This window comes from Manis javanica, chromosome 10 (assembly GCF_040802235.1).
Source record: "Manis javanica isolate MJ-LG chromosome 10, MJ_LKY, whole genome shotgun sequence".
NCBI classification, from domain to species: domain Eukaryota; kingdom Metazoa; phylum Chordata; class Mammalia; order Pholidota; family Manidae; genus Manis; species Manis javanica.
In genome coordinates this window covers 53,999,482-54,026,460 of record NC_133165.1, presented here as the reverse complement: position 1 = coordinate 54,026,460, position 26,979 = coordinate 53,999,482, and the positions used below count along the sequence as shown (strand labels likewise).

Below are 26,979 nucleotides of genomic sequence, written 5' to 3'. Positions count from 1 at the left end.
CCCTCCTTCAAATTTAAATGATAATCTTGCCAGATAAAGTAATCTTGGTTCCAGGCCCTTCTGCTTCATGGCATTAAATACATCGTGCTACTCCCTTCTGGCCTGTAAGGTTTCTGCTGACAAGTCTGATGTTAGTCTGATGGGCTTTCCTTTGTATGTGATCTTATTTCTGCCTCTGGCTACTTTTAGGAGTCTGTCCTTATCTTTGTTCTTTCCCATTTTAATTACTATGTGTCTTGGTGTTGTCTTCCTTGGGTCCCTTGTGTTGGGGGATCTATGGATCTCCATGGCCTGAGAGACTATCTCCTTCCCCAGATTGGGGAAGTTTTCAGCAACTACCTCCTCTAAGACACTTTCTATCCCTTTCTCTCTCTTCTTCTTCTTCTTCTGGTATCTCTATAATATGAATATTTTTCAACTTGGATTGGTCACACAGTCCTCTCAATATTCTTTCATTTTTAGAGATCCTTTTTTCTCTCTGTGCCTCAGCTTCTTTGTATTCCTCTTCTCTAGTTTCTATTTCATTTATTGTCTCCTCCACCATATCCAACCTGCTTTTAATACCCTCTATCGTGTTCTTTAATGATTGGATCTCTGACCTGAATTCATTCCTGAGTTCTTGGATGTCTTTCCGTACCTCCATTAGGATGTTGATGATTTTTATTTTGAACTCCCTTTCAGGAAGAGTCACGAGGTCCATATCATTTAAATGTTTCTCGGGCATTGTATTAACAATTTTACTCTGGACAAGGTTCCTTTGGCGTTTCATGTTTGTATATGGCGCCCTCTAGTGTCCAGAAGCTCTATTCTGGAGCTGCTGAGCCACTGAAGCAATGTTGGGGGTCACAGGGGAGTGATACTGGTGCCTGGGGGTAGGGAAGAGCTTTTCCCCGCCTCCTGGCTGCTGTGCCTGTCTCCACTGCCTGAGTAAGTGGGCCGGTCACACAGGTAAAAGTTTTTGTCCCAGAGCAGGCAGATATGGATCCCTGCTTTCCACAGGCAGCCGAATCCCAGTGTCCCCAGGAACTCTGCCTGTATTAACTTTCCAACCCAGTAGTCATGTGAGTCTCATGAAAGCACCATGAAATGTAGGTTTGTGCTCCCAGAGCAGATCTCCGGAGTTAGGTATTCAGCAGTCCCAAGCCTTCCACCCCGTCCCTGCTCCATTTCTCTTCCTCCTGCCGGTGAGCTGGGGTGGGGGAGGGGCTCAGGTTCTGTGGAGCCACAGCTCTGGTACATACGTTACCCTGTTCGCTGAGGTCTGCTCTTTTCTCCAGGTGTGTGCAGTCTGATGCCATCCTCTTTCCTGTTGCTCTCTCAGGATTAGTTGTGCCAATTAAATTTTCTAATTGTATCCAGTTTTAGGAGGAAGCCTCTGTCTCTCCTCTCATGCCACCATCTTTAATCCTCTCTCGCAAACACTCAGGAATTCTTTCTTGATCAGAGTCAAGAACCATCTCCCAGATTGAGGTCTCACCTAGTGTGCAGGATGATCTCCCTGGATTGGATTTTCTGACAATGGGTTCATAGCTGGTTCTGCCACTTGTTGGCTGTGTGATCTGAGGCAAGTTGCTAACCCTCACTGTGCTTGTGTTTTCTCATCTGTCAAATGACTCTAATAACAGTATCTATTGCTAATGGGGCTGGGACTAAAGTAAATCAGGCAGGTACCTGGGTGCAACATTTAAAGAGACACTCAGGGTTTTGCAAATGCAGGATTGGTACTTGAAAGCTAGAGTCTCCAGCCATTCACATTACTCCTCTCCCTGCACCCTAGTCTAAGCCCAGCTCTTAAGGTTGTTGGAATGGTTTAATGAGATCATCTTAAGCATTAAGAACAGTGCCTTAGCCCTTGGTAAGGGGTATATAAATGCTTGGTAAATATACTAAATTCTTTTCACTAAATGTTTGTGTTAGTCAATGGTAATGTTTTTTCTTCTCTTTATGTAATTTTTCCTAATATTGGCCATGTAAAAAACAAAAAACTGGTGACCCTAAGTAGTTCTCAAAGTTTGCTGGAGAAATCTCATTGCTTTGTATACTTCCTATTTCATCACAGTAGGAGGCACATGATGTCAGATTGTCCTGCTATTGGTGATGTTAAGTTTGTTTGCCTTGCTGAGGTGTGAGTTTGGGAATTTTAAAGCACCAAGTTTGGAATATTTTGACTTGCTAACATGCTGGTTATATCTGTAAATTATATTCCATTTGTTAACATTTATGATTCTCCTTTAGGCTTCTTTCTCAGGGTCAAGATTTGGATTTACCAAATCTTTGCTATTTCAAAGAAGTCAAATACCAGAGCAGTTTGTGATGATCAGCATGAAACAAACAGTACTTGCACATTAAAGAAACCTGTGGGCACCGAAAGAAGAGATCTAAGTCAACAACACCAATGGGGTAAACCTAGTGTGACACAACTTCACTTGTTAACTGAGTCCATTCAAGAGGAAAGAGGCAAATCCAAATTGTGGGATGTTCCTATGAGGCAACTAGCCTGGATGTTTCAAAAATGCCAATATGTTAAATGACTAAAAAGAAAAAGAAAAGGGACAAATTAAAGATTAAAGAATTAAAGAAGGGTAAAGGAGAATAGATTGGAGGAGGATAAAGATACATGAAACTAAATGCAATTTATGATCCTAGATTGGATTCTGGCCTTGGTTCTTCCCCATGTGGGCATCTCCACAGGGCTGCTTGAGCACCCTTCCACCATGGCGGCTGGCTTCTCCCAGAGTGGATGAATCAAGAGAGAGCAAAAGGCAGAAGCAGCAGAGTGTTTTGTGACTTAACCTTGGAGGACACATACTGTCATTTCCACAATATTCCACTGGTTTCACAGATGGGCCCTATCCAGAGAACAGACGGGTGTGAACACCATGGGATGAGGATCACTGATGGCCACCTTGGAGGCTGCCTGACACAGGTACCTACCTCTCAGGACTGTGGTCACCATTAAATGCATTAATATATGCAAAGGATTTCAGGCGAATCCTCTGTACATGGTAAGTACTTATAATTGTTTAGCTTTGGTATTATTTGCCCACAGGATAGCAGTTACTCTTTCTTCAGTGACATATCACTGTCACAGTTTTTAAGATAATAATCTTTTAACCTTTAATTCAGGATGCCCCTTAGAATAACCTATGGGATTTTCAGTTTAATGGTGCCTTTTAAAAGAAATTTTAAATGGTATTTGAATTTATGAAATTAATATTTGTTCAACTTCACAGAAATATGTATAATATGCTTGTTGCTAAAGACACAGAAACAAAAAGAATGAAAAGTAACATCCCTCTTCATATGCTATTTTGTTTCCCTCCCCAGGAGTAATCATTTTTAAGTTTATATTCTTTTGACCATTTAAATTTAATTCATAGATGTGTTATACTAGTATTCAGTAAATGGGATTCTAGAGTATATGTGGGTCAGAGATTTAGAAATCAGTTGAACAGTTTATCTGGGGAATTACGCATGTTATGTCAATTTACATGACAGTCTCCAGCCCCCATGGCTTGACCATTGGCAGTTTTTTCCTAGGGATTAGGGGGGTGTTTCCATAGTTCGTGATTCCACCTAGGATAGAATAATGGAATCGTGATAAAGTTTGATCACCAAATAGGTCATTTGGCTCATTTCAAATCTACAATGCAGTTTTGGGGAAAGCTTGTGAACTCTGAAGTCAAGGCAAGTCTGGATTCCGGCTCTGATACTTACTAGTGGGGTGACTTCCTGCAAGTTTTGTTCCCCTTTGTTTGCTTCAATCACTATCCCTCCGCCTCCTCAGTTTGTAAAGCCACCTCATGGAGATGTTAGATGAGGTCATACACGATGTCAAGTGCCAGGCAGGCTTCTAGCCTGAGGTTTTAAAGTCTAGGCGAGCACGTCTGGTTACCGCATCTTTTGGACACACTGAAGGACTTCCCACAAGGAGGCGCAAGTGAGCAGATAGGAGCGGATTGTTGCCCTTGGGCTGAGCACAGTCCAGAGGCTCAGAGGCCACCCTTGTGTTTATTTCAAGCATCCCTACAGTTTGTAAACACCATCCTCTCAGGAGATGACAGAATAAAATTATGCCTTAGATGTAATGAGTGCTCCAGGGTGTCACAACAGCTCTGCTCTGCCTCTGGGGAGCCTGCCTTCCTGTTACTACAGAATTTTCATGGCTGTTCTCTTCCCAAAAGCACTGAGTCAAATCCCTTTTGTGACTAGGAACTTTAGTTTCACCATCATTAAAATAGATGGCATCATACTTTCCAGTCCCTCCCATTCAGGTTCGCTGTAGAAATTTGGGCAGAGTTGGGGTCACTCAAGAAAGCAATCAAATAAACACCAAGTAATGCTTACATCTTTAAAAATAATTTTTTAAAACCACCTAATCATGACATTCCAGATCTCATCTCCTTTAACCTTCAGAACAGCCCTATGAGGTGGGTACTATTATTATCTCTATGTGATGATTGAGAAAATGGAGACACAGAGAGGGCTAGCAATTTCCCCAGTGTCACACCGCTAGGGAGTGTTGGAGGCAGGTTTCAGTTTTGTCTGTCCAAACTCCACAGCTCATGTATCTAATCACTGCCCATGTAGCCTTCTGCGTGAGGAAAAAGACTCCTGGACTTGGAGTCAGAAGACATGGTTGAATCCCAGTTGCTTTTTTTTTAACCACCCTGTAAATTTGTGCTGGACACATACCTGGTTTCATCTGTTCTCCCTGAAAATCTGGGGTCTGGGGAGAGTATGACACTCCACTATTATACCTCTCATAGGGTTGTGTAGTCCCAAATGTGATAACAGGCTGAATGTGCTTTGCCAACTGTAAAGACAAAGTCCCTGCCCTTGAAAAGCTCCCATGCTACTGGAAGGATGCAGACAAGACACACACGCACCTATAATGTGTTGCATGGGGGAAAAATAATCAGGAAAGGGTAGGGAAAGACCCAGGCTGGGGCAAGGTGCAGATGTCATTAGAGGGATGAGAAGACGGCTGAAGAAGTCTGAGGTGAAGGAGATGAGGGAGTGGGTTATGTATATTTCAGGGGGAACGTCAAGCCCTGAGGCAGGAAAGTGCTGAGTGTTCTAGAACAAGAACAAGAAAGTGCTAGAGCAGAATAAGGGAGGTGGGGACTTGTGGGGGGTGAGGTCAGAGAGATGATGGAGTAGAACATGGAGGGCCTCACAGATCATTGTAGAGAATTTGACTTGTACTCTGGGTCAGGTGGGAGCCACTGAAGGGATTTGAGCAGAGCAGGGGCAGGATCTAATTGTGTTTTAGCAGCATCACTCAGACTGCTGGCTTGGGAACAGAGGTGGAGGGACCAGGACTCATACAGGGAGACCAGGAAGCAGCCAGAGCAATGTCTATTCAAGTCCTTTGCCCATTTTAAATCTGGTTATTTCATTGTTGTTGAGTTGTAGGAGTTCTTTACATATTGTGGATTTTAACCCTTCATCAGATGTATGATTTGTAAATATTTCCCCCCATTTCTTAGGTTGCTTTTTCTAGTCATTGCACATTTGATTTAACAGACATGTCACACCTGACCAGACTGTCAGCAGTGTGAGGTCAGTGACAGTATCTGTTCGCTCACCACTCTGTTCCCTTCTCATCTAGTCGCTGGAGGAGATCACTAGGAGGATGTGACTGCTGGTTGACTGTGGAGCTGTCCCTGGCAATAGGAGTCTCCTCACCTCTCCCCTCTGCTCTTGCAGTGTAGATTCCTCCTCTCCATCCCCACAGTAGGAGCTGGTCTCAAGGATGCAGCCTTGAGAGAGTAAGGTGTGGTTGACATCACTGGGATGCTATATGTAACTGAACCCTGTTAAGGCCCAAGTCTTAGTCTTCCCCAGATGTTCTGAAGGAAATCAGTAAGTGCTGAATAAATTCTGGACCAGAGAAGCAGGAGAGGTATTTGGGAACACCCTACAGGTTCCTGCCTAAAACCAGTACTATCGAATATTAGTGTGAAAGAAGAGACCTAATTTTAAGTTTTTTAGTAGCTGCATTTTAGAAAAGGAGAAATAGGTAAAATTAATGTTAATAAAAATATTTAAACAAACTATATTTAAAATACTATCATTTTAACATGCCATCTATTTAAAACTTGCTAATGAGTTCTTTAAAAATTCTCTTTCGGTCCTGTGTCTTAAAAACATCACATTTCATTGGAGCCACCATTTCAGATGCTCCATATCCACGTGAGGCTAGGGGCCAACGTTTTGGAGAGCTCGGCCCTAGCCTGTGCTAGGCTCTGGGCCCCTGGCATGTGGCGGGCGCTCGAGGGAAGGAAAGGATGAATGCAGAGCGGGGAGAGTGAATAGAGGCCGATGCCAACAGGTGCACTAACTCAGCGCTCGCAGGAACTTGGCTCGATTCCAAGGAGAAAGCGCTCGGCCCTCCAGGCAGGAAGTCCGGCTCCTGCGCCAGGGAGCGCAGCCTGCGGGTTGCCCCGGGCGAGGGTACGCGACGTGCCCTGCCGGCGAGCCGACGCTGCTGGGCCGGAGCGCCAGGGGCAGGGGACCAGCAAAGCCGGCGGGCGGGGAGGCGGCTTTGCCAGGGCCCGGCGCCAGCGCCGCAGCTGTTCTCCCAGGTATCCACGGAGAGGGGGCGGGTTGGTGGAGCCCCTCCCCGCTCCGAGAGGGGATCGAGGGGAAGAGCGGGGCGAGTCCCCAAGGCCGGGCGGCGGCGGGTGTCCAGGGATGGCAGCCGTGGCGGGGGAGGACGGTTCGAGAAAAGCGGGGAGAAACACCCGGGGCGGGAATCGGGGAGTGGAAGCCCCGAGGCGGCGGCTTCAGCCCCAGGCGGCCCCGCGCTGCCCCGCGTTGGGAGAGCTCCGGAGCAGTGACCCAGCCCTCCGCCCCGCGTAGCCTCCACCGCACCTGTTTATCTAGCGCTCTCACCCCACGGCGCCCTGTGCGGGCAGCTTTTCTCCGCGCCGCAGCGCAGTTCAGAGCGCCCGCTCTGGAATTGCAGTTTCCGCGCTCAGCGCCTCCCGGCAAGTTACCCTTTCTAGGCTCCAGTGCCCACACCCGTAAAAGAAGGGCTAAATATAGGACGTCCCTCCTAGTGTTTCTGTGAGCCTTCTGTGTGCTGGGGCCCCAGGAAGTGCTTCCTAAGTGTTAGACGTTGTCCTTTCCGCTGGAATAATCTCTTGAGAAAGGGTCTCCTGGTCCCATTTTACACGTGAGGAGATTTTGGCTCAGACAGGATTAGTAATTTGCCTACAGGAACTGGATGGGAGCAGCAGGGTTTGAATCCAGGAGTCGAACTCTGGATACTGACATTAAGGTCTAACCCAAGTCCTGCTATTTCCTAGAAGGATGAAGGGAGGTGGAGTAAGCTGTTTCTGAAACCCCCGTCTCCCTGTCTGTGAAACGGGTACAGAAATGGACTAGTACCTGACCGATTGATTATTGAGGATTAACAGAGCTAACACATACGTGTGGCCCTACTAGAGTGTGCGCCACAAGGGCAGGATTTTTTTTTTCTGTTTTGTTTGCAGATACATTCCCAGTGCTTGGCACATAGTAGATGCTTAATAAATACTTGTTGCATGAATAAAGACCACATCTTACTTTTTATCCTTACTGTCAGTCCTTGCAAGTGCCATGCTACTGAAGAAAGGACTGAGGTTCAGCGAGGTTAGGTAATCTGCCAGACGTTGCGTAAGTGGTTTGTAGAGGAGTCAACATTTGAACCTGGGACTGTTCGATCATGAAGTCTATGAGGCCATGTTGTTCCTCCAGGTTCCATCACCGATTAGTAGAATGAATGTGACAGACATTAACTCTTCTGTGTCTCCGTTTCCTCATCTGCAAAATGGGGACAATAATATGAACCACCCCATATGGTTTCTGTCCGGATTAAATAAAGATAAAGTAGCCAGAACAATGCCTGACAGTAGCAGGTACTCCAACAATACTGGCTACCATGAATGCCATGAGTGCTAACTGTGAGAGTGGAGGGGCTGGCACTGCAGGAGTGTCCATTTAGAGGAGTCTGGGGAGACAGTGGAAGCAGGGGGAGATAGTGACTAAGGAGCTCTCCTGCCTTCTGTGTAGTCCACAGAACCAGGTCCCTGTTTGCAATCTAGAACATTCCTGAGAAGCCCCCGCATGCTCAGTGTAGAGGGAGGTGTGTCACCGGGATCCTACTCTCTGTTTAGTACAGGGAGGCTGTCAGGAGGACCCTTTTGTTATACAAAGAGGGCACAAAGTCCCCATTGCAGCAAATGAGGCTTTGGGGAGGAGGATTTCAGCGAGAAGAGTTACACAGTGGTTGTTCTCGCTAGAACTGGATTCAGATATGGTCTTTGACTAATTTCCAATTCTGGGACTTTGTTAAGTTGCTTTCTGGGCCTCAGGTCCCTGATCTGTAGAATGGGTACAATAATAGGACCTCATAGGGTTGTTGGAAGGATGATCTGAGCTCACATCTAGAAAGCATTTAGCACAGTGTCTGGCATGTAATACACGGCAGCTATTGTTGCTCATATCATTTGATGGCTTGATGCATCTTTCTATTCCTGGCCTTAGGATCTATTGCTGTGCAGATAAAACCCTTTCCAAGGAGGATTAAATAAAAATGCCCATTTCTTGGGCCCTTTCTTATCAAGCATCTCCTTACAGGGATATCTACCTATCACATCCTTGGAGAGTCTTGTGTTTGATAGGGAAAGTGCCAGGGCAGTTTCCAGGGAGACTGGCATGTGATGGGAAGGGCATTGTGCTCTCTGTTTAGGGAACACCCTCCTTTGATATGGAACTTGATGGGGTAGGGATCCTAGCCTTTTGACATAATAAGAGTCATTAACATTTGTTCTGCCTACTCTGTCCCAGCTCTACTGATCTATGGAACTGGGGCTCAAGAGCCAGTCCAGGTTCCAGTCCTGCCTCTGCCACTTCCTAGCTGTGTGATATTGGGCCAAGGTATTTAACCTCTTCAAATGACTCATCTGTAGAGTGGGATGATTGTAATATACCTAACTCATACCTACTGTAAGGAATAAATATGATCAATATTTATGGTGTTAAGAATATATGACACTATATATATGGTGATAAGAACAACATAATGATAAATGTTAGCCTTTATATTTGTTGTATTTATCTCCATTTACAGCCAAAGAAACTGAGGCTCAGGGAAATTAATAAACTGCCTAATGATAGAGAGCTATCCTTTCTTTTCTTGCTACTGCCCAATTATTTCAATTTCCAATACCACCTTCTTAATTCATGCCTCTCTTCCCATGCCCCCCATTCATTCGCTCATGGGTGCCTATCCAGGATCCTGCTTCCTGTGTCTGGGGCCCCCAGCAGCTGCTGCATGGAAGATTCTTCCTCTGCCTCACTTCCAAACTTTATGGGTTCCCCAGTGACCTTGAAAATAGTTCTTTTACTCTTCCCATTGTTTTATCCAATCACAAGTGTTATGCATATACAAGCTATTTTAAAAATTTTATGCCTTATAAAAATATTTGCATAGGAGGTGAGAAACTCTCTGATTTCATCCCCTGGATTCATAGTTTAGTTTCATGTATTTTCCTTTAGGATTTTCCTCCTCCCCCACAGGTATACTACTACAGATTATTTATATTTGTCTTTAACAAAAATGAAACCATACTATCTACACTGTGTTCAATTCATAGCAGAAAATTATTAAACTTTAATATATGTTGTGAATGTTACATTTCTACATTGTATAATAGACAAAAGGTGTCTAAACAAATATTGAAAAACCTCTCTCCCTGTATCTATTCCCAGCCACCCAATGCCTCACTCCAGAAGCAACCCCTCTTACCAATTTGCAGTCCATGTGCAAAGCTTAAGAAGCATATCATTACAGTCCATAGGGCAGAAATATGTGTCAAAAACAAAATGTGGAAGAATACGGTGTAGTGGGGAAACTGAAGAGGAGAAAAACTTTACTAGAGGAAAATGCTGAGTAATTTAATTTCCTTGTCTTGTGCAATGGGGAGTCAGGAGATGCAAAGTTCATGGAACGTGATATCATTCACACCAGGGGTTCTCAACTGGGCGGGACTTCTACCAAGAGGACACTGTCCATTCCTGGAGACATTTTGGTTGTTACAGCTTGCAGAGTTGGTGATGGGGACTGTCCTACTGGCATCTTACATGTAGAAGCCAGGGATGCTTCTAAACAGCCACAATACTTAGCACCACCCTCTCAACAGAGCATTATCTGACCCAAATGTCAGTAGTGCTGAGGCTGAGAAACCTTGACTTATACCTACAAAGAGTGACTGATTTGCCCTTTTGCCCTGGACTCCAATTTGGCTCCCCTCTGTTAAAAAAAAGAAATAAACTCATATTTGCTCCCCAAACCAAGACATGGTTACAGTTTCAGCCTATTCCAGAAATGTGACCTTTTAACAGTCAATCAGAAATTTCTGGTCTTCACCGATGAGGTCACCTGTCACATTCCTCCCTTCCCAAAAGAAGTTGAGGTCATATGCATGAAAAGACCCCCACTCATTGCCCAAAGGGAAGGTGACCTGGCCTGAATCATCCCTTCTTTTCTTTGGCTAATAACTTCTTGCCCCACCTTCCTGCCTATAGAAACCTTAATTTTTTACAACTACTTAGAGCATGTCTCTGCTTGCTAGAGGGCATGCTGCCAGATTCATGAATTACTAATAAAGCCAATTAGATCTTCAGATTTACTTGATTGAGTTTTGTTTTTTAATAGCTCTCTACTGATTGACAAGCAGGACCCTGCAATCCATGTGTTTCTGTGTGTCACCTGGGGAATGACAGTTCTGGAGGCAAATAACACCGTCTTCCTGGCGATCACCACCTACCTCTTCTCATTTTAGAACCTTTCTTGTGATTACACAGTTTTCGAGTCAAGTCTCTGCCGCAGGGGAAAATTCCACCTCTCCTCAGGAAAGCCATGATTTTGCATTTATTGGAGGTGCTAATACACAAAAGGTTGAGGACAGAAACTAGGGGCTACAATTATTCTTGTGAATTATAGAGATAGGACTTTCTTTTATTCTTTTATTTTTTTTCATCTATTTTTTAAATTAAGGTATCATTAATATACACTCTTATGAAGATTTCACATGGAAAACAATGTGGTTACTACATTCACCCATATTATTAAGTCCCCCCCATACCCCACTGAAGTCACTGTCCATCAGTGGAGTAAGATGCCACAGAGTCACTGCTTGTCTTCTCTGTGCTACACTGTCTTCCCCATGATCCCCCCTAACACCATGTGTGCCAATCCTAATACTCCTCAATCCCCTCCTCCCTCCTTCCCCACCCCTCCCCTTTGGTAACTGCTAGTCCCTTCTTGGAATCTGAGTATTGCTATTTTGTTCCTTCAGTTTTGCTCTATTGCTATACTCCACAAATGAGGGAAATCATTTGGCATTTGTCTTTTTCCACCTGGCTTATTTCACTGAGCATAATACCCTCTAGCCCCATCCATGTTGTTGCAAATGGTAGGATTTGTTTCTTTCTTATGGCTGAATAGTATTCCAGTGTGTATATGTACCACATCTTCTTTATCCATTCATCTGCTGAAGGACACTTTGGTTGTTTCCATATGTTGGCTATTGTAAATAGTGCTGCAATAAATATAGGGGTGCATATGTCTTTTTGAATCTGAGAAGTTGTTTTCTTTGGGTAAATTCCTAGGAATGGAATTCCTGGGTCAAATGGTATTTCTATTTTTAGTTTTTTGAGGAACTTTCCACAATGGTTGAATTAATTTACATTCCCACCAGCAGTGTAGGAGGGTTCCCATTTCTCCACATCCTTGCCAGCATTTGTTGTTCCTTGTCTTTTTGATGTTGGCCATCCTAACTGGTGTGAGGTGATATCTCATTGTGGTTTTAAATTTGCATTTCTCTGATGATTAGTGAGCTGAGCATCTTTTCATGTGCCTGTTGGCCATCTCAATTTCTTTGGAGAAGTGTCTGTTCAAATCCTCTGCCCATTTTTTAATCAGGTTATTTGCTTTTTGGGTGTTGAGGCATGTGAGCTCTTTATATATTTTGGATGTCAACTCCTTATCGGATGTGTCATTTACAAATATATTCCCCCATTTTGTAGGATGCCTTTTTGTTCTTTTGATGGTGTCCTTTACTGTACAGAAGCTTTTTAGTTTGATGTAGTCCCATGTGTTCATTTTTGCTTTTGTTTCCCTTGCCTGAGGAAAAAGTTGCTTATGTTTATATTCAAGAGATTTTTGCCTATGTTTTCTTCTAAGAGTTACATGATTTCATGACTTACATTCAGGTCTTTGATCCATTTCGAGTATACTTTTGTGTATGGGAAAAGACAATAATCCAGTTTCATTCTCTTGAATGTACCTGTCCAGTTTTGCCAACACCAGCTGTTGAAGAGGCTGTTATTTCTCCGTTGTATATCCATGGCTCCTTTACTGTATATTAATTGACCATATATGCTTGAGTTTGTATCAGGGCTCTCTATTCTGTTTCATTGATCTATGGGTCTGTTCTTGTGCCAGTACCAAATTCTCTTGATTACTGTGGCTTTGTAGTAGAGCTTGAAGTTAGGGAGCATAATCCCCCCCAACTTTATTCTTCCTTCTCAGTTTTGCTTTGGCTATTTGGGGTCTTTTGTGGTTCCATATGAATTTTTTATCTATTTGCTCTAGTTCCTTAAAGAATGCCATTGGTATTTTGTTAGGGACTGCATTGAATCTGTAGATTACTTTAGGCAGGATGGCCATTTTGACAATATTAATTCTTCCTATCCATGATCACAGAATGTGTTTCCATTTATTGGTATCTTCTTTAATTTCTCTCATGAGTGTTGTGTAGTTTTCAGGGTATAGGTTTTTCACTTCCTTGGTTAGGTTTATTACTAGGTATTTTATTCTTTTGATGTAATTGTGAATGGAATTGTTTTCTTGATTTCTCTTTCTGCTAGTTCATCATCAGTGTATAGGAATGCAACATATTTCTGTGTATTAATTTTGTATCCTGCAACTTTTCTAATTTCAGGTATTAGTTCTAGTAGTTTTGGAGTGGATTCTGTAGGGTTTTTTGTACACAATATCTGCAAACAGTGACAGTTTAACTTCTTCCTTACCAACCTGGATGCCTTTTATTTCTTTGTGTTGTCTGATTGCCATGGCTAGGACCTCCAGAACTATGTTGAATAAAAGTGGGGAGAGAGCGCATCCTTGTCTTGTTCCCGATCTTAGAGGAAAAACTTTCAGCTTCTCACTGTTAAGTATGATCTTGGCTGGGGGTTTGTCATATATGGCCTTTATTATGTTGAGGTACTTTAGCCATCCATACCCATTTTGTTGAGAGTTTTTATGATGAATAGATGTTGAATTTTGTCTAATGCTTTTTCAGCATCTGTGGAGATGATCATGTGGTTTTTGTTCTTCTTTTTGTTAATGTGGTAGATGATGTTGATGGATTTTTGAATATTGTACCATCCTTGCATCCCTGGAATAAATCCTACTTGATCATGATGGATAAATTTTTTATGTATTTTTGAATTCAGTTTGCTAATATTTTGTTAAGTATTTTTGCATCTCTGTTCATCAGGGATATTGGTCTGTAATTTTCTTTTTTTGTGGTATCTTTGCTTGGTTTTGGTATTACAGTGATGCTGGCCTCATAGGATGAGTTTGGAAGTATTCCCTCCTCTTCTACTTTTTGGAAAAGTTTATGGAGGATGGGTATTAGGTCTTCACTAACTGTTTGGTAAAATTCAGCGGTGAAGCTGTCTGGTCCAGGAGTTTTGTTCTTAGGTAGTTTTTTGATTACCAATTCAATTTTGTTGCTGGTAATTGGTCTGTTTAGATTCTCTGTTTCTTTGTGGGTCAGCCTTGGAAGGTTGTATTTTTCTAGAAAGTTGTCCATTTCTTCTAGGTTATCCAGTTTGTTGGCATATAATTTTTCATAGTATTCTCTAATTCTTTTATTATTTTAAATGATACCCAGATTCAAATGCTATAGAAAATGAAATTAATTTGTTCTGGCATCTGTAAGAATATGGAAATCTTATCCAGTCCTGGATCATCTATTGTTTTCTTTCTTCCTATTTGAATGGAGTCTCCTTCCCCAGAAAACAGTGTTGAGGATTACCATTCCAGCAGCTGGAGATTCTCTTTGGGAACTTGAGTCTTAGGTGTCTGGAAATAATCTGAGTAGTAAAATAGTCCAAACTTTCTTGAAGTTTAGCCCATTTGGCTCTCACCAACACTCTGAGGAAGTAGAGGATATTGTCCCCATTTTGTAGATATTGGAGTGGGGTGGGTGGGGGTGGAAATTAAGGTTCAGAAAGGTACTAGAGTCAGGATTTGATTCAAGTCAGCCTGTTGTAAAAGGTGGGCTGGTTCCACACTGCCTGTCCTTTACCACAGGAAGGGACATGGCATCTTAATTATGGAGTTAAGCCTGTAAAGTCTGAATATTGCCTGAAGGGATGAATTTGCAGAACAAAGTGGCCAGGGCCTGAGGATGTCTAGCAGAGCATCTTGTTCCAGAAGAAAGCTTTGTTGACTAAACCAAAAGGAAGTCTCTCCACTTCATCTCACTCTCGGGGGTAAAAATGAAAAATCAACCCTTACTTCCTTATGGTATCCAAGAAAAAAATAAACTCTAGAAAGGACTTTGATCTTTTTATTGCACCGATGCCAAAAGGGCATTGATGAGAGGGACGGGCTAGAATTCAGTAAGAAAGAAATACACAATTTGGGCTCCAAGTTTAGAGCTTCTTTCAATCCGTGGTGCAACTGTGATGTTGGGCGTCAAGGACTGATCTGTGTTTTAACTGGGTAAGTCTAAGTTATTTGCTGGCCGGCGAGGGGAGAGATGATAAACACGGTGGCATAAAAGTGCCACAAGCTGGCAAAAATCCCCTCTCCAGGAACTGGGTGGCCTGGCCCTGTCGTGTGTCTGGAGAGCAAGGAGGGCTGTGCTTAAGGCTGAAAAGGATGGGCTTTATGAGTTAGGAAAACAAAGAGGACCCAGCTTCTACGAAGTGGAGAGGAAGGGCCTGCATGTTCCTATGGGAAGGGGAGAAGGTAAGAGAGGTGCTCTGAAGGAGGCACGGGGTCACAGAAATGATGGGGAAGCTTTAGGATCGTGTCATGGGGGAAGGCAGAAACTGGGGCTGTCCTGAAGCTTATGACACATATATCTGATATGCCAGGTACAGAATAAATGCACAATAAATATTTATTCAAGGAAAGAATGACTATGGGGAAGTGGGAGGCAAGGGACTGTGTTACCTCAGCAAACTCTAGAGCTGTCTGGGCTTTCCTGGGTCCTACCTATTAGACTCTGGGTGAGTTATTATACCGTTCCAGCCTTAGTTTTCTTGTCTGGTAAAATGGGTAGTAGCCAAGCACTCTCACCTCCTCGTGTGGCTATCAGGACTAGTGAGAAAATACGATGTTCTGGGAGCACTCAATAAATGTTACCTCTAACTCCTCTCCCTTCCTGTCGTTTTCTTCTTCCTCTGAAAACCATGGTGTTGTTGATGAGCAAAGTTCAGAGAGGGACAGGTTTCAATTTCATTCTGCCTTTGTTCAGCTGTGTGACCTGGGCAATTACTTAATCTCTCTGGGCAGCTATGTAATCCATCTATAGTTGGGGATGTTACGATCTCTCCATAAGGCTCTTTGAGGATTTAATTGCTAATGCATGTGAAGGGCATAACACCGTGCCTGCAGTATGTGCTCAAGAAATGGTGCTGTCTTTATGCTTATTAATGTGTTGTTTGATTCCTTCAGCATGGAGAGGGGAAGAGGAGCTCAGTGGAGATGGATGTCAAGAAAGTGGGGTTTACAATCATGTTTTGCCAGGAAGGGTTCTCTCCCCAAGGAGGCAAGTTCAAGTTCAAGGTATAAACATATTGCTGTAAGTTCAGCGAATCACCTGATGGATTACATTTGCCAAGAGTTCCCAGAATGGGGTGACTCTGTAGGAAGTTGGACTCTATTACTGCTCAGGTTATTTCCAGCCACTTATGGTTCAATGTTCCCAGAGATAAACCCCGGCTGTTGGAATGCTAATCATTACGTAGGGTCATTTCTAAAAGGACACTCCTTATTCATGGTGAAAGAAATAAGAGACCAAGTAAGATTTATATATTTTTACAGATGCCAAAACAAATAAATTCCATTTTCTACGGCATTTGAATCTGGGTGGGTATCACTTAAAAGAATAAAATAAAATCCTATCTATAATTCACAAGAAGACTTGGAGGCCCCTAGTTTCTGTCCTCAACCTTTTGTGTATTAGCACCGCCGATAAATGCAAAATCATGGCTTTCCCAAGGAGAAGTGGAATTTTCTCCTGTGGCAGAGACTTGACTCGTAAACTGTGTAATCATAGGAAAGGTCCTCACATGAGAAGAGGTAGGTGGTGATCACCAGGAAGACGGTGTTATTTGCCCCAAGAAGTGTCATTCCTGGGGTGACACACAGGAACACCTGGATTGCAGGGTCCTGCCTTGTGAATTGCTGTAAAATGAAGCCAAATTGGAACAAAAGCACTCATCAATAATCCTGATCTTGTCTCTATTGAAAATGTTGATATTTTGATCATCATGTATTTTTACATCCTTTCCTGTTTTAAAAAATACTGCATTAAAATATTATTTACTTGATTTATGGGGGATTTTTGGTACCCCCATAAATGCCTGTCCCAGACAAGTGCCTCCTTCACCCTCCTCCTGGCCTTGCTGTGAATAGCCCTGCATCTAGAAACTTCTGACACTTACCATCATGCCTACTCAGCATGGGCAAAAGGATGGCTGAATTCAAGATGTAAATGTTGAACAAAGGAGTTGAAAAAGAGAATTTGCTTCCCTGAGAGTAAGATGTGTTTATCCTACTGTATTCTACCCCTTACTGACTATTTCCTGGCCAGATTGCTTAACCTCTCTGTGCCTCAGTTCTATCCTTCTCAGTAAAATAAGGATCACAATAGCATCTATTGCTAATGCTATGGTAAGGATTTAATGAACTAATACCTGTCAGGGTCTCATAACAGTGTCTGGTACATACATATGAGTTGTTTTGTTATCACTGGTTTCTGCTCGTGTTTTCCTGTTGGCAAATCCAGAACAATAATACTTAGGTTGCATTATATAATATTTAAGTACGCACAATAAGGACTATTCTATTGTAGGCATCTGAATTAGTCTAAGAACTAAGCTTCCAGTCCCAGAGGTGGATCCAGAAGGGGGCTCTTTTTTCTTCATAAAGAGGGAGTCTTGGCACAGACCCAGAATCACAGAATGTGGATAAAGCTCAGCTTGCTTTTACTATCCCCTCCTGCCTTTCTGAGATCCAGTGGTAGAGAAAGTGGCAGCTCCCTAGCCACAGGGCACATTGAGGTTTATCATGTTTCACTGCTCCTTGCAGGATTCTGAGTATGTTGACAATGGGGAGAGGGAAGGGGATGGGTCTCCAGGAAGTGGGGCTCCTGTTCCTTCCTTAGGGAGCAGAGCTGCCCACTCCTCCTAGCAGGTCTCCGTGGGTGGGAGAGCTGTGAGGAACTTCATGATTTCCCAGAGAGAGCTTCTCCTTCCTCTGGGGTGGGCTGGGCCAGTCCAGCCAGGCAAGAGGCTGCAGACCTGCCAAGGCACAAGCCACAAGCCACACCCAAATCCACTCATTTCCTCCCACCTCTCCGCCTGCTCCTTGCAGCCCCCATCAGCTGGCTGACCTGGGGTTTCTCAATCCTTGGGACATAGGAAAATATCTTGGGAAACCCAATAAGAAGGCAAATTGCCAGGTTTCACCCTAGATCTGCTGAATCAGAACTTTTGGGAATGGGACCTGAACTAGGGTGGTTCTCCCAGGGCTGACAGGTTCCCAGGAGATGGAACTTCCAGTGCTAAGACCTAGAAAGTTCTGGGTAAGCTGGGACAGGTTGGTCACTGCTGATCCATGGGGCCCTCTTCAGCAAGCCCCCAAGTGACTACCCTGGGCATTCCTACTTACTGCTCCCTGCACACTCATCAGCAAAGCGTCAGTTGCTGGGTTTCCTTTGGTGCCCAAACTTCTACTGAACTATGGTAGCCCCATAGCCACTTATAGCAATATACATTAAAATGAAACAAAATTAAAAATTCAGTTTTTTAGTTGCACAAACCCTATTTTAAGTGTTCAGTAGATACATGTGGCTAGTGGCTGCTATGTTGGACTGTGAGGTATAGAATGACTCAGATCTGTCATTATAGAAAGTTCTGTTGCCTTAGGTGGTCTCCTCTAGATTAGGGTTTCTCAACTTTGGTACTATTGAATTTGGGACCAGATAATTCTCTGTTGTGGAGAGGCTTGTCCTGTAAAATGTAGGGTATTTAGCAGCCTCTTGGCCTCTAACTAGTAGATGCCAATATTGCCAGCCCTTGCCCCAAATGGTGACAACCCAAAATGTCTCTAGATATCATGAAATACGCTATGAGAGAAAATTGCATTGGTTGAGACACACGGCTTCCATCACTTTCTTTCTAGACTAGAATAAAAGCCAACCACCATCCTTCTCTTCAAACAGAGCACTGGCACCTGAATGCAAACGCAGTCATGCGCTTCAGTTACATCAGCCGGCTTTGTATCTCGGGGCCTATGGGCTTTCCCTGCTTTGGGGGCAATCATACACAAGAGAGAAAGTCTTGTCACAAAATGTGATTTGCATGGGGAGGGTTTAGGGTTATAGTAAGGGTGAGACTCTTGGTAAGGGTCTGGGCTAGAGATTTCCCACCAAGAAAGAATTATAGTAAAGGGGGGGGGAGGTGTCTTAAACAGTGTAATGAGATGTGAAGGGCTCCCAAACATCCATGTAAATAAGAGAATCACACCATTTTAGCTTTTTCTTGAATTTTCCTTGTGGAGATTAAGTGGTGGCATTTGCCAACCCTATCCTCCCAAGATTCCCAGTTCTTACTTTAAAAATATATTAGAACCCTCTTCATTTGGTGTTATTGGGAGCATTTGCTACCTCCATGGTAAATGCAGTGTTCTAGATCATTCTTTGGATGCATTTTTGGCATGTCCAGATGATGCCCTTTGTGAGATAAAAGTTTTTGCTCAACTTGCAGGCTCTCAAATGCTTAACAAGTTGTAAATCTCACATTCTTTTTGCAGTCATGAAACATCAGTATTTTTCTTCAGAAATTAAATAAATGTCTCAAAAATTCAGTAAATTCTTTTGTGGGGGAAAACATAAATAGAGAAGAGGAAGGCATACTCATTTTGGTCTATTCATATTTTCACCCTCCTATTCATAGCTTGGATAGACGAACACAGACTTTATTTTCTGAAGGGTCCAGATGTATGGCAATGCATGTACCTGGGTCAAAGCCAGAAACAATCTCTGAAAAGCCCCATGGGGTGTGCACTAACAAGCATTCAGTTGTCGGAAGGGTTTGTTAAATGGGTGAATGACAGTTTTGTTCACACATGATTTTAAGAGACTGTTTAAGCTGTCATTATTTCCTTGTTCTGAATGTTACACACTGCTAATAAGGCATTCTGAAGCATTTGTTTGCAGTGGCATGGTGATGACAGTCAAAGTAATCATAAGCTATCGGGGCAAGCCCGTAGAGAACAATAAAACACTCCCAAACAAATAATATCTACGTCTCTGCTGAAATGTGGCTGTGTTTGCTAAAATGTGGCTGTGTTTGGGTGTTGGATGGCCTGGTGTCTGGGCAACCGCTTGGGGTCTGGTGATGGCCTTCATTCTTTGGGATAGAATTGTCTTTCCAAGATCAGGTGCCTGAGAAAGGTATAGAAGCTTGTAAAGAACTGTGATGATGAAAGTTTGGTTGAAATGGGATGTCTGGGAATGAGCCATTTCTTCTTTTTAGACTCTTTTTTCTTCCCTTTCAGTAATTCTTAGAATTACGGACTGGTGTGTGGTGGGGGGGTGGGGGGTGGGAGGGAGAAGCAGGTATGCAATTATATTTTTATGAGACCCATTGTTTTCTAAAATTTAGTCATTTGCATTCCACTTTCATAATTTTTGCCCTTCCTCTTACCATGTATACTAATATCTATCTGTTCTTTTTACCTAACAGAATTATCTTATAAGTAAACTTATGTCACTTTTATAAATGGAAAACTTCTATCACTTGCTTGTAAACATAGGTGACTGTATATTTATACACATACTACATTCAGGGAAAACCAAACCATGTTACTAAATTCTAGCTAACTTATGCTGATCAAAAGAAGCCAGTCTCAAAAGGCTACATTCTGTGTGATTTCATTTCTATGACATTTTGGAAAAGGCAAACTATAGGGATGGAGAATAGATCAGTGGTGGGGAAATGGTGGGAGGAGGAATTGATAGCAAGAGGGGCATACAAGGGCATTTGGTGTAATGAAACTGGTCTACATCCTAGTTGCCATGGTGGTTAGGCATGTGTTCAGATTCACAGGACTATACACCAAAAATGTTTTAATTGTATGTTAATTTAAAAAATAAAATAGTTAAATTCTAATCATTAACTGTGGCCTCATGAAGGTTCTGAACTTGGAGCTTTGCTCCATCTTTGTTGAAAAGGAAACTGTCAAATTCAGAGAGGTGTCAAAGACTTATTAGCACCAAATTCAGAGAGGTGTCAAAGACTTATTAGCACCAACAGAGACTTTACCTAGTTGTTAATTTAATATATTGAGTGGGAATTAAAAAGGAAGGAACAACCTTGGGGAGAATCCTTGTTATTTCCCATGAGGGAAATGACCCTTTCAGAGTCCCGAGCCCCTGAACTGATTCACAACCTTCAATTTATAAATGGGATACATTTGTGTCCAAAATGGACCCAGGTGCAAGATGTGCTGGTTTGAGAGAACCCTTCCCCCAGCTTTCCGCTCTCCCCCAGAGAAATCCAGCTGATCTCACTGTGGGTTTGTTTCCAGTCCTACTGGCTGAAGGTGCCACCACCCCGATGGATTCCAGGTGATGGATGCAATGAGTGAGAACTCTGTGGGACAACATTGATTCACGTATTCATTCATTCAATATTAATTGAGTGCCTCCTGTGGGCCAGTCATGGTACTAAATGCTGGGGATATAGTGAGCAAAATAGAAAAACCCCTGCCTTTCAGTCTAGTAGAGCACAAATATTGAATGATATGTGTACAAAGTTAATATATAATTATAAACTGTTAAGGTTGTAATTATGAAAAGGTCAGGATGCTATGATGGAGACTCAAGGGGAACTACTTGGGTGTGGAGGAATAAAGGAGACCTTTCTGTGAAAGCAGCATTTAAGCTGATACCCCTTAAGGATGAGGAGTTAGCCAGGCCAAGAAGGAGAGAAAAGCATTGTGGGAAGAGTGAACAGCATGTGCAAAGTCCATAGCCCAGGAAAATGGGGGCCAGTGTGTTAATGCAGGGCTGGGTAAACTATGTCCCCCATCCCTATTCAGATGCAGCCCTCAAACTAAGAATGGTTTTGCATTTTTAAATTGTTGAAAAAAATCAAAAGAAGAAGAATGGCTCATGAAATATGAAAATTGCATGACGTTCAAATTTTGGTGTCCATCCATAAATTGGAAGACACACTTACTCCATCCATTACATATGGCCTAGGGCTGTTTTCCTGCTACAATGGCAGAGCTGAGGAGTTGCTTCAGAGTCTGTATGGCCTGCAAGGCTTAAAATATTTTCTATCTGATCCTTTAGGAAAAAGTGTGTCCATCCCTAATTTACAGAATGATGAGCAAGGGGAAAGGAAGGCAGGGATCAGCTCATGGAATACTTCTCAAAGCATATTAAGGAATTTAGAAAAGCCATTGAACAGGTTGGGGTGGAGGTAGGGGAATTATTGAGTCTTTTTTTGTTTTAAGCTGTGCTCTAGCGTCTAGTTTTTCTGGAGCCCCAGGGAAGTGCATTCCTCTGTATAAGCAAGGGAATGTCCTTTACACCCCTAGGTTTTGTTTCCTGGCACCATGATAGAGGAGGTAGGTTGGAAGCTTGCATTTGTTGTCTGTCTTGGTCAGGTGCAGGTGTGTTTGGAAAGACGTCCGGGGCTATTGTTTTTTCAAGTTTATTTTATGTCTGTAATGAATGTTAAGTTCAACATTTCAACAATGATTTTACTGTGCTTGTTCTGAGGCTTTCAGTAAATGGCACAGTTAAAAAAAACCAATATGCTTGGTAGCTAATTTTGATTTATTTTAAAGCTTTCATACCTTATTTGGGGATTGGGGAAAAAAGCATTCTTACAGTCACTTATTCCAGCCTTTCTCTCCCATTTCCCCCCAGACACAGTGCTTTAGTGTTTTACTTTTTTTTAAAGCTGGTTTTCACTTTGATATGATTGTGATTTGCAAAAATTCTTGCCTCCTTTTCGGGGAGGGGGGATAAATTGGGATAAAATACATGTAACATTAAATATACTATCTTAACCATTTTAAAGTGCCTGTTGTTGTTAAATACATTTACAGTGTTGTGCAACCAATCTCCAGCACTCCATCTTGCAAAACTGAAATTCTATGCTTGTTAAACAAAAACTAACAACTCCGTTTCCCTCTCCTCCCAGTCCCTGGTATCTGCTTTTCTGCTTTGTATTTGTATGAGTTTGATTATTTTAGATAACTCATATATCTAGAGTCATAGAGTATTTGTCTTTTTGTGACTGGCTTATTTCACTTAGCATATTGTCCTCAAGATTCATTGATATTGTAGCATGTGTCAGAATCTCCTTCCTTTTTTAAGGCTAAGTAATATTCCACTGGAGGGATAGCTCACATTTGGTTCATCCATTGATCCACTGATGGATTCTTGGGTTGCTTCTACCTTTGGCTCTTGTGAATAATACTGCTATGAATATGGGTGCATATATATCTCTTTCAGACCCTGTTTTCAATCCTTTTGGACATATACCCAGAAGTGGAATTGCTGAATCATATGGTAATTATATTTTTAATTTTTAAGGAACTGCCATACTGTTTTTCATAGCAGCTGCACTACTTTACATTCCTACCAAGAGTGTGCGAGGCCTGCAATTTCTCCAGATCCCTTCCAACACTTGTTATTTTGTTCTTTTTTGTTTGTTTTTGTTTTTGATGGTGACCCTCCTGATGGATACAATATGATATTCCATTGTGGTTTTGATTTATTTCTCCTATGATTGATTATGTTGAACATATTCTCAGATGCTTGTTGGTCATTTGTATACCTTCTTGGGAGAAATGTCTTTTCAAGTCCTTTGCCCATTAAAAAATTTTTTTTACTTTGCTGTTTTTGTTGTTGAGTTGTAGTATTTATTTATGTATTTTAGGTATTTACCCCTTATCAGATATATGATTTTCATATATTTTCTCCCATTCCACAGGTGCCTTTTCACTCTTTTAGTTATGTTCTTTGATGCATAGAAGTGTTTCATTTTGATGTAGTCCTGTTTACCTATTTTTACTTTTGTTGCCTGTGCTTTTGGTGTCATTATCCGAGAAATCATTGCTAAATCCAAGTTATGAAGCTTTCTCCCTATGTTTTCTTCTAAGAGTTTTATAGTTTTAGATCTTTTGGGACTTTAGTCTATTTTGAGTTAATTTTTGTATGTGGTATAAGGTAAAGGTCCAACTTCATTCTTTTGCATATGGGTATATCTAGTTTCCCCAGCAACATTTGTTGAAAAGGCTGTCCTTACCCCATTGAATGGTTTTAGCACCCTTGTTGAATATCATTTGACCCTATATGTGAGGGTTTATTTCTATCTCTCTGTCCTATCCCATTGGTCTATATGTCTGTCCTTATGCCAATTCTTGCCTCACTTTACTCAGCTCACTGTTTTCCTTTCTACAAAGGAGGCTTCTTTTTGCCTGGACCACAATGGTGGTGTTTTTATTTTCTATCTTTAATAGGGGAAAAAACTCTGCTCATATTTCCTTTTCTGCTTGAGCAGTCTTCACTGATTGTTGAAAATATGTAAGTAATTAAGTAGATTAAAACGTGAAGAAGTCAGTCGACATGGAAGGTGGTCAAATATAACAGTTAAGAAATGTATGTTCAACTTCCTGTCCCCGCTGACTATGAGAACTCAGAGAAGTTACTAAGTCCACTCAGCCTCAGTTTCCTCATTTGTAAAATAGGAGTGTTAAGAGCCCCCCAGAAACAAGAGAAGATTAAGGGAGAGTATGCATGTACATTATTCCCTTGCTGCCTGGCTCAGAGTAGGTAGTAGAAGTTAGTATGTCTTAGAAGCACACATTGTCTTACTTTTCCCATTTCACTCCTTACCTTAGATTTCACTTTCACTGAAAATATCCATTCCTTTCTCTTTAGTGAAAAAGTCTCCCCTCTGCTTTGCTTCCTTTTTCTTTTTTTTCTTTAATTTTTCTTTACATCGACTTGAAGAACTGGAAAAGCCCTTGTAGATCTTCCCCTGTTGATGTCCGTTTAATTCAGCCATTCTTGAATGCAGGGGTGAGGTGGTGGGAGTGGTGATTTTTGCCCCCAGAGAACACTTGGCAATGCCTGGGACATTTCTCATTGTCACAACTTGGGGGAGATGCCCCTGGCACCTAGTGGGTGGAAGCCCGGGATGCTGCAGAACATCCTACAGGGCACAGGACAGCCCCCCAACAATGAAGACTTCTCCAGCCTCAACTGCCAATAGTGCTGAGAATGAGAAAACCTGTTTTAACTGAGGCTTATCCTGTCATTTTTGTAGTCCATTTTTTTTAAGTTATTAAAACAAGAAGGCATTTGAGCCAGCATTTCCCTCTTGCCTATGTGCCTGGCTGTTCATAATTCTAGCCTGGGTGTGGGACAGGAGATGGGAAAAGATGAGAAAGAAGAGACATACATAGCTGGTCACCTTCTGCTAGTACATGTAGATCCAAAGCATTCTTTTTTGTAACTCCATGCTGTTCCATAATGCAGATATGCTGTCACTCATCTGGCTCATCCCCTGTGACTTGAATTTGGGGTTTCCAGTTTTTTTGTCATTGCACGCAAAGCTTGGCCTGACTACCCTTAATGACTCCCTATGTTTTGTGAGGTCACTTTGCCAGCTGAAGAACAGAGCTTTGAGTGGCTTGCCTTGATTTGGCTGGCTTAAGTCTGGGAAAGCTAAGAGGAAGCAGAGATCTAGATAAACAGCCTGAATGTGACTTCATCAAGATTGTAGGATGTTATTTATCTTCTGTACGTTCCTGGCCCAGCTGAATGATAATTACAAGGTTGATATGATCACCCATTCAAACCAGGAATCTTGCAAGATCAAATAGGGAATCTACAGTTAACAGATTTAGAAGACATGTAATTTCTTGGAAGTGTGATTAAACATTTGTAAAATGCAATATACTAGTCAGAATTCTCTCATTTGCAAATGACAGAAACCCAACTCAAAATAACTTAGTCAAAAGGATATGTCATGACTGAAGTATCCAGTGGTCAGCTGCCTTCAGGCATGGCTGGATTTAGGTACTTAGTCAAGGTCATCAGCATTTGATTCTGCTTTCTATTTCTCTCTTGGTTCTGTTCTCTTCCCTTTTGGCCTCACTCTCAGGTAGGGTGTACTGGTGACTACTGGCAGCTTCATGTTTATAACTAACTAACTAAAGCCAGCTGAAAGAGAGAGCTTCTCTTTTCCCAACATTTCTGACAAAGTTACCGAATTGAATCTCATTGGCTCTGACTAGGTTAGGTACCCTGACTCAATCACTGTGGCCACAAAGAAAATAATTCTGATTGGGTCATATGCCCATACCTGGCCCGCATGGTCTGAGAGAGTGGAAGAGGTAGGTGTCACTCAAGCAAAAATGTTACCACAAAATAGAAAAATGATGCTGGGCAGGGACAAAATAATGAAAAATCCACTTCTGCTGTGCTGAGAAATATGAGTTGGCAAATGAAACTTCTAAGACTACAGGTGATGGCAGAAGGTTAATTCTTTAGCTCTGATTACTCACCAGAAAGTCTAAATCTTTTTGTTTGCATAGAGATAAACTTATAATTAGCTGAGCTTTAAAAATAGTCTACTTCCTTCTTTTAAAGATATCACCACTCATCTAATTACTCTGGTTTGAAAGTGGGGAGCTGTTTTTGCCTCTTCTTACCTTTTGCCCTTCCCCTATCAGGTCAGCCCACAAATCCTATTGATTCTTCCTTTAAATTCTTCTCTCATTATTTTCTTCTCTATTTCTACAGAGGATTACATTCCGTCACCATAACCACCTAGTCAAAAAAGAATACCTCTTTCCCAGTTAGTCTAGTCAAGGGCCTGGAGGACTGATGGGGATTATGTGCCCATTGTTGAACCAAACCCTGAGGCTGGGGGCATGGTGGACACTGATTGGCCAGAACTGGATCATGTGGCCATCATCGGGCCGGGATGGGAGAGCTGCCCAGATGAAAATTAGGGTATTGATGCTAAAAGAAGGGAAAATGGATAATAGGCAAATAGAAACAATGGATATCCAGCACACTTACATTAAAACACTATTATTTCTGATTTGACAGTATGCTGTGTCTATAGATCAGAGCTCATAAAACTCACAAAATCATAATTTCAAACTTGAGGGGATGGTAGCAACTATCTCCTTACCCAAGTCCTCTAGTCACTCGTCACCCATTCCTTTGTGACTCATACTAATTTATGCTTTGAACCCTAGAACCACAAGTGCAATCGAAGTGCTCAACAAGTCCTTGTTCCTTCCAGTCCTTTTGGTTCATTGCTGCCCTGCCCCACAACCAAGAGAATGCATTGGTCAGGTAGAAGTTTGGCCACATGTATCAGAGACCCAGAAAGCAGTGGTTTACACAAGATAAAAGTTTATTTCTTTTTTACATAAAAGCTCAAGCTGATAGGCGTGCACTGACATGTGAAGTCATCAGCACCCCAGACTTCTGCCTTCTGTTGTGCTGCCAGGCCCAGGGTGCATGCTGTCTTTGTGTGCTGGGCACCATCATTTCCATATTCCAGCCCACAGGAAGTAAGAAGACTGAGAAAGGGAGGGATACTTCCCTTTAACAACACAAACTGGAAGTTGTA

General features: G+C 42.3%; 1 protein-coding gene and 1 long non-coding RNA gene across 3 annotated transcripts in view; both read left to right on the top strand.

Moving 5' to 3' along the window:
* LOC140844089 (uncharacterized) overlaps positions 1 to 3,221 on the top strand; it is a 79,779-nt gene extending 76,558 nt beyond the window's left edge. Inside the window, exon 5 of the long non-coding RNA XR_012122300.1 lies at positions 2,236 to 3,221. This is a non-coding gene — a long non-coding RNA (uncharacterized lncRNA). The remainder of the gene's footprint in view (positions 1 to 2,235) is intronic.
* Positions 3,222 to 6,396: 3,175 nt separating this feature from the next.
* TMC5 (transmembrane channel like 5) overlaps positions 6,397 to 26,979 on the top strand; it is a 59,060-nt gene continuing 38,477 nt past the window's right edge. Inside the window, exon 1 of one of the 2 annotated variants that reach the window (XM_036992545.2) lies at positions 6,397 to 6,590. The gene's annotated coding sequence lies outside the window, so the exon portion shown is untranslated. The remainder of the gene's footprint in view (positions 6,591 to 26,979) is intronic. The other variant, XM_036992542.2, reaches the window with a different exon arrangement.